Source organism: Artemia franciscana, chromosome 6, assembly GCF_032884065.1.
Source record: "Artemia franciscana chromosome 6, ASM3288406v1, whole genome shotgun sequence".
NCBI classification, from domain to species: Eukaryota; Metazoa; Arthropoda; class Branchiopoda; order Anostraca; family Artemiidae; genus Artemia; species Artemia franciscana.
In genome coordinates, this window is record NC_088868.1 from 38,974,390 (window position 1) to 38,981,130 (window position 6,741).

A 6,741-nucleotide genomic window follows, 5' to 3' on the forward strand; every position below is an offset into this window, starting at 1 on the left:
CAATAAACCGTTTGTACAACTTCAATGTATAAAAAGTTATATTATCAGTTAGTGAATTTGTAGTTTATATCTTTTTCTTATAATTTGTCAACAATTTTTGAAATGCTGATTTGATTGAAGGTTAAAACCCTGATCTTCATCAATCAGCATACACTAATCGGGATACTGCAGCAGTAACTGTTTCTAATCGAAATCAATGGGTGCAGTCTGCTAGAAGCTAAAAAGCTACCTTCAAAGCAAGGCTACATTCTCTTAAGCTGTTTAGCACTGTCTTTCTTCGCATTTTTCTTCACTCATTTCTTACTCACTTTTTTTTTATCTTTTTATTTTAATTTTGTACCGTCTGCCCACTAAGGCCAGCATAACCGCATGTGGAGAACCTTTTTTATAAGAAATTAAAAAAAAAAAAACAAGTTTTTTCAAATGAAACTAAGGAGCGACATTAAAACTTAAAACGAACAGAAATTACTCCTTATATGAAAGGGGCTTTTCCTTCTCAACGCCCCGGTCTTTACGCTAAACTTTAGCGTAAAGAGCGGGGCGTTGAGAAGGAAAAGCCTCTTTCATATACGGAGTAATTTCTGTTCGTTTTAAGTTTTAATGTCGCTCCTTACTTTCATTTAAAAAAACTTGTTTTTTTAATTTAATTTCTGAACGTTTTTGAATCATTGCATGTTTTGATTTTGGCTCTCCGCAGAGGAATAATTAAAACGAAATTTTTATTTTTTTTTTTTGGCTAAATGGCTTTCTCATAATTTTGATCGAATTATTTTGGGAAAAAAAGTTATTTCGATTATACTAATCGAAAGTTACTAAGTTACTCGATTATACTAAGTTACTTTTATGATACTAATAAAAGAGCGGTGAATGTACTATACAGGACGTTATATAAACTAACATCAAATTATATATATATATTTACGTAGGCTTGACTCTTTAACAAGGCCCCTCCTCAGACATGTAGGTCTGTGCCTACATGTCCGAGGGGGGGGGGGGCCTTGTCTTAGAGGTAGCTTACGTATTTAAATATATCATTTCGTTAATGTACATTCCATAAAATATGCTATCATGTACTACATTCCACCATCCGTCTTTTTTTCAATGGCCTTTAACTCTAGTCGTTTGTTGTGCTAGGTTATATAATTAAGTATCATTTATAAGGTAATTTTAGGTATCTAGGGGTGGGTTAATTCCCTATCTAACCTTTTTATTTTCGTTTACCATTGTTACAATCGTAAATGTGTAAATATAAGTATTCAAATAAATTCTAATTCTTACTTACATCCACATCTAGTCAATAAAAACTTAATTCTGCTAATCTCGTCACTCATAGTCATTTTCACTTATTGCATCGTAATGAGGTAATTATCTAGTCATACAAGTTTTAATAACCAAACAAGTAGTCAGTTCAAATTATATAATATTCCGAAGGTACTAGGCATTTACACGATTGATTTTTCATTTCAGAGATCTGTAGCAACGTCTAGAGAATTTTCTACATTTAAATAAGGCTATCTAGGAGATATTTCACTCTTTACGGCGGCTAGATAATGGGTTTCGGTCGCCTGCAGGGCAGACTGATTTCAATGACCTTATACATCTGATCTCCTATTATTTGTACTTACAAACTTCATTCTTAAACACACTCAAATTAGTAAATAACTCTCATCTTACTTCTTTGCCTGTGATTATTATTTTTCGTCACAATATCACTTTTATACCCTATTCAGTCCTTCTGATCTTAGCATCTAGTAGTAAAAGTTTGATTCTAGCTAGTTTATTTACTCTTTCTACGAGTCATATGCAAGATATCATTATAGGTTAGAAGTGCAGTGACTGACATTATTGCCTACTTCTTAGGTATAGCGAATGAAAAGATAGGGGGATCATTTTGTGCCAGCATCCGCGGTCATACAAGGCCCTAGAGCAAATATTTTAGGTGAACAGAGGAGCTTTGGGACAAATATATTTTAGACCAATAAGGGTGAAATCTGTATTTATTCTCTATTTGTTTGAATAAAGCACTCTTTAGATGACCAAACAACTAGGATTAGATACCCTATTAGTTCATTTTTAATTAACCTGGGTAGTATTATTTAAACCTAAAGAATTTGGCGGTTTCTAAACTTACTAGAGGAACCTGCCCCGTAAACGACAATCCACGATACAACCAACCCGTTCTCGTGAAACAGCTTATATACCGTCGTTTAGGGGATTAAATAAATAACTGCTCTTAATTGCTTAGGCTAATAAATCAGATCAAGGTGTAGCTTATGTCCGGGAGAGGGTGGGTTACAATAAGAACTTAAACGGAATTTCCATTTTATCATGGAGAAGAAGGTGGATTTAGAAGTAAGGCCTATCAACCTGAAGGAGGCTCTGAGAAATGTACACATCGCCCGTCGCTCTCTTGTCCGAAGAGATAAGTCGTAACAAAGTAGGTATACCGGAAGGTGTGTCTTGAAAGGGAGGGAGTTTGAATAAACATTTTGCTTACATTAAAAAGATACTCTTGAGAGTGCTCTCTAAATCTTTATTTACAAATTTATTTAAAACAACATTATATAAGTAAAAGAATTGAATTTATTCGAGGTCTAAGTACTGAAAAGGAAAGTCCACTAATTACAAAAAAGTTATTGTTTGTACCTTTTGTATCAGGGTTTATTAAATTTCTACCTTTATTGCCGAATCCCGAAATAAGGTGATCTATATTGGTTAAAGATGATTGTTTCATAAATCTCTTCAAGACCGATATCGTTGTGAAAAATATTTCGTACCTTTATATCTGGTTGGCAGAATACTCCTTTAGGGTACTCCGCAAGGAAGATTTTCTAGGGGACGAGCTCTAGAAAAAATTATATTATAATATCAAGAAAAACATGATTAGGCTTAAAAGTTGCCTCGGTTTAATAACCATTGTTACTAAAATGATAATTTCAAAATAATTAATTCAGACTAGCCGATGCTAATTACACAAATCTAGCAATCATAATGATAGAATTAGTAGAACTATAAATGCACTTAACATAATTTTTCTCATAAAATCCCAAAGGAATTCGGCAAAACTCATCTCCGCCTGTTTAACAAAGACATCGCCTCTTAACTTTGGGAGGTCGAGTCTGCCCACTGATGAATTAAAGGGCCGTGGTATACTGACCATGCGAAGGTAGCATAATCATTAGCCTTTTGATTTGAGGCTGGAATGAATGGTTTGACGAGAGATGGTCTGTCTCTTCGATTAAATTGAAGTTAATCTTTAAGTGAAAAAGCTTAAATGTACTTGGAGGGCGATAAGACCCTATAGATCTTTACATTTAATTCTTTTGTCTTGCGGCATGTAATTAGACAGATTAAAATAATGTTTGGTTGGGGCGACGGTAAGAACAGAATAAACACTTACAACATAAACACATCAATAAATGACCATTGATCCTTAGATGAATAAAGACCAAGTTACCTTAGGGATAACAGCGTAATTCTTTTTGAGAGTTCAAATCGACAAAAGAGTTTGTGACCTCGATGTTGGTTCAGGGACCCTACTCGGTGCAGCAGCCCAGAAAGGCAGTCTGTTCGACTATTAAACCCCTACGTGATCTGAGTTCAGACCGGCGTAAGCCAGGTTAGTTTCTACCCCCAAGGCAAATATATTCATGATAGTACGAAAGGACCTCTTGAGATTTTATGTCAGCTTGGCAGATAAATGCGTTAGATTTAGGATCTATTTATAAGGAGACCTTAGTTGATAGCACTAGCTTAAATGATCTATTTTATTTTTTTACAAGTAGTTATGGTTTTAGTTTCAGTTGCTTTTTTAACACTATTAGAACGAAAGATTCTGGGTTACATTCAGTTGCGTAAGGGTCCAAATAAAGTCGGCTTTCTTGGGATCCTACAGCCTTTTTCCGATGGGATCAAATTATTTTGTAAGGAAGTCTCACTTCCTCTTATCTCCAATTTCATACCATATCTCGTTGCTCCTGTGTTCAGTTTATTTCTTTCCTTTTTTTTATGAACTCTAGTCCCATTTATTTCTTACGGTGCAAAATTCAATTTATCATTTCTATTAGTCATCTGTGCAATGAGAGTGAGAGTATACAGAATTATGGTTGCAGGCTGGTCCTCTAACTCTAAGTATTCTTTGCTAGGAAGAATTCGCGCAGGGGCACAGACCATCTCCTACGAAGTATCTTTGATTATTATCATGCTTTCTCCTTTAATGTTATTTAAAAAGCTCGATCTAGAAGGGTACTTTGTCAAATCTTCTTACGCAGGGTGACCTCTATACTTATGTCTTCCTCTAGGATTGTGCTGATTCATTACAATTCTGGCGGAGACTAATCGAACACCCTTCGATCTAGCTGAGGGCGAATCCGAGTTAGTGTCGGGGTTCAATACAGAATACATAGGAGTCGGTTTCGCTCTAATTATATTATCAGAATACGCTAGCATTCTTTTCATATCTCTATTATTTAGTGTAGTATTTGGGTATATAAGCTTCTTTATATTTTGTTTAGTGGTGTACTTCTACCTCTGGAGACGTGGCTCTTATCCACGTTATCGTTATGATAACCTAATACATTTATGCTGGAAAAGCCTTTTACCTACATCTTTAATATTCCTGTGTTTTTATTGAAGCCTTTCCCAATGGGGTTAAAAATAAAGACCCCTGGTCGCATAATCAACCTTATTCTGCTTTCAAAACAGATGCTTTAATCGGCCAAGGGGTCTTATTAGACAATTTTGTCATTCAAATTAATAATAATTGGAGTAAACACAAAATATGAGAAGTAAGCACATGTAAGAATCTGTCCTAGAAAAATATAGGGGTCTTCTACAGGTCGTGCCCCAATTCATGTTAGAAGTAAGAAGACTGATACCCAGGATCAAAACAAAGGTTGGGCTACAGAATAGAACTCAAGACCTCGAAACTTAGGCTTAAATGTAAAGGGAAGGGACACAAGAATAAGAATAGAAGAAACAAGGGCGATTACCCCTCCTAGCTTATTAGGAATAGACCGCAAAATAGCATATGCAAACAGAAAATATCATTCCGGTTGAATATGAGCTGGGGTAACCAATGGATTGGCAGGAATGAAATTATCTGGGTCCCCCAGAAGATACGGTCTAGTTAAGGAGAGAGTCACAAGAAAAAAGATAAGGACTATAAATCCCACGGTATCCTTAATGGTAAAATAAGGGTGGAACGGTAACTTGTCTAAGTTAGTGTTAATTCCAAGGGGGTTATTTGAACCTCTTTGATGAAGAAATAAAAGGTGAATTATTGTCAGACCGGCCACCAGAAAGGGGATCAAGAAATGAAAAGTGAAAAATCGCGTCAGAGTGGGATTATCAACAGCAAACCCCCCCCCCATAACCATTGTACTACATCGTTACCAATATAAGGTACGGCAGATACTAAGTTTGTAATTACAGTCGCCCCCCAGAAGGACATTTGACCTCACGGGAGAACATACCCTAAAAAAGCAGCGGCCATTACAAGAAACAAAAGAGCAATTCCAGTCATCCATGTCTCGAAATAAAGAAAAGAACCATAATACATTCCTCGGCCAATATGGAAATAAATGCAGATAAAGAAAAAAGAGGCACCATTGGCGTGGACAGTTCGGAGCAGTCAACCGTAGTTGACATCTCGGCAAATATGGGCCACTCTAGAGAAAGCTAAGTCTAATCTCGCTGTGTAATGCATCGCTAAAAAAAAGTCCAGTAACAATTTGAATAACAAGACAGAGGCCTAGGAGAGACCCAAAGTTTCACCAAATAGAAATGTTGGCCGGCACAGGTAGATCCACTAAGGCAGAATTAATAATTTTAAGGGTAGGTTGCGTCTTACGTAGAGATAACATTTCATTTTCTAAGATCACGAAATCACTAGATCATTGACCGTAAAGGTTTCTTATTACTGTTCAAAAAATCAATAACCAGCAGGAGCGCTAAAAATAAATATACCACTATAAATGAGTAGGCTAATACGGTAAGTCTATTAACATTAAAATTGATGACCATGAAATCCGCAGGATAGAGGTAGCCCGCGGAAGGGCTCATAAACATGATATTCTTATTTAAAACTAAGAAAGATAAGACAATTGTAGGTAGCACTCATATGAATGACGTTAAATCCACAGCAAATTTCTCATTAGCTCTTAGCGAAGATACATAAATAAACATTACCAGAATCCCCCCTAGAAAGATCAAAAAGAGAATTAGTGAAATCCATAAAGAAACATTTTTAAGCATAATACAAATCAATAAAGTTTGAATGAACAACGAGAGTGTAAAAGCAAGAGGATGATTCATTAGAAGCATAAACATGGAAATAACAACGATAGATCCTAGGATGTCAAAAGGTAGTTTAATAAAAATATTAACTTTGGAAGTTAAAGATGTTAATAACTCTTTTGAAGACCGAGAGATTCCTCCAAATTCGGTTTACAAGACCGACATTATTTTTTAATTACTCAGTCAATCATAATAATTTATTTATCACTTTCTTTAGGACTACTAATTTTCTCTTCAAGAAACAAGCATCTTCTAGTAACTCTATTGAGATTAGAATTTCTCATTCTTCTATTGTTCGGATTATTGATATATTCAAACTATATGAGAATAATTAACGCATTCATCTTTCTTAGAATCACAGTTTGTGAAGGGGCCTTAGGACTATCAGTATTGGTATCTTTAGTACGTTCGTCAGGATCAGATCAAGTACAGTTCCTAAATGAA